We start from the raw sequence: 2142 nt of genomic DNA on the forward strand, positions 1-2142 counted from the left end.
AGTTAATTATACAATGGTTCATGTGATTGAAAGCATAGATATCATGAAGAACTAGAAATTAAAAACAAAGGAATCTATGGTCATGCTTTCAGCTTTTATTTCATCTTCAAATTGAGAGTTACACCTGCAGAATTGAGGAAAAGTACATGGAATTCGAAAGCAAAAACAGAAAAGGAAGAATCAACAGTAGAGTAGTAATAGGCCAACAACAGCAACCCCAGTTCAACCAGATTCAATAAGTGATATACGGAAAACAGCTTGAAAATTCAATGCAACAGTAATCCCTAACAACTTGAACCAAAAACTTTCCAAAACTCAATATCACTCCATATCAACTCTCAAAATAAATCATAAGATATGTCAAGCCTAGAAAACTTCAGAAATCAACCGAGAAAGGAAGAAATTTCAATGGAATAGTAAAACTCTCAGCCCTTTGGTATTTTTCTGAAATTCTTATCTCTAATTCTCTTAGGTCTTCGGTCTCTTAGGTCTCTTAGGTCTGCCTTGAAAGGCATGTTTAGGGTGCCTTTATAGTCAAGGGACTAGGGCAACTATCAGATTTCCCTTTTTTCAACTCTACCCTTTTCTAATTTTTATTTTTGCTACTTGATCCCTCGAATTACTGACTTGTTAACCAAGCTAGCCTACTAAAAGTCTGAAATTCAATTAAAACCTCCCCACCCAGCTTCTTAGAAGCTTCTCAATTTGTTACACTAAAGATTCCCTAACTACAATCCCCAAATTACCCTTTAAGCCCCTGCTTATTACCCCCGAAACCAGCCACATGACCCAAAGGTCTTGGATTAACCGGGTCAACAAATTTCTATGGCCTTTTGGGCCTCTGAACCTTTGAGGCCCAAAATGTGATAAAAAAAATCACATGCCACAAAGTAGGTAAACCCAGACCATTCTGTCACTTTAGCATCAAAAGGAAAAATTAGCGGAACAAAGCACAAAGAAACATGCAAGAAGTGAAATCAAAAATACTAAAGAAGAAAGAAGTCAATCACATTAAAATACTGAAATTATTAATATGACCTAAATATTAGGCATGCAACATACTGACTCGAATCGAAGAAAATAATAGATTAAAAAAAAGATGGAGCTAGAGGGGAATGAAGACTGGAACGAGATGAACATGAAAACGATAAAAAAACTTGAAATACCTAATTGGAATGGATGGACCTCTGCCATGGCTTTGAAATTCTTCTCACCTCTCGATTTTGACCACAAGGGGTCTCAACCGTGTGTTTTGGGATAAAAACACATGGTCAAGGTCCATTGTGGTCTCAATCGTCAACAAATCCTCCGATTTTTAGGGCTCGACAGTTTCAGGTCTTGTTTCCGACTCAGATTCGACAGGATAAGTCACGATTCGAAGGAAGCCAATTCGATTCGGGGAGAGGGGGTCAAGGTGGATCTGTGGTGTAACTTTGGTTGGGATTGGAGACTCGCCGCCGCCGTAGGGCGATTTCCGGCGGCGGCTGGTGGTGGTGGACGGTGGTAAGAGACGAGAGGTTACACTGATCTTAGGTTTAATCAGTGGTTGTTTGGACAATTATATTCAAAATGGGGAAAGTATCTACAGCCGTTAGATGAGATGGAATAGAGGGCCAAGATTGACTCAAACTTTACGAACTCTAAATGATGTCGTTGTGTACAAAGCTGGATCGGGTTTTGGGGAGACTGGGCTAGGTATTTGGACGGGCATCACGTTCGCGAGTGATTGAGTGCATTCTTTGGGCTTCATGGAATTGGAGGGGAATTGGGCTTGAGAGATTAAATTAAAGAAGACCCAAAATTGGGCTCTCTTCTTCTTTTATTTCATTTCTTTTCATTTTCTTTTCTTTTCTCCTTTTTTTTTCATTTTCAGACTTTGTTAAATACAAAAATAAAAACCTGATTTAACTCTAAAACAAAATTAATAACTAATTGCATTCTCCAAAATTAACTAAGTCCTAAACTAAAAGAAAACTGTAAAATTTGAAAATTAAAAAATCAAAAATGCAAAATAAACTATTTTTGTTATTTTCTTTCATATTTTGCCACAAATGGTTAACTAATTAACCTAAAATATAAAATAGGACCCTAAATGCAAATGCACATATATTTTGTATTTTTCATTAATTAAACAAAAAGAAA

This window comes from Nicotiana attenuata, unplaced genomic scaffold (assembly GCF_001879085.1).
Source record: "Nicotiana attenuata strain UT unplaced genomic scaffold, NIATTr2, whole genome shotgun sequence".
Classification (NCBI taxonomy): Eukaryota; Viridiplantae; Streptophyta; class Magnoliopsida; order Solanales; family Solanaceae; genus Nicotiana; species Nicotiana attenuata.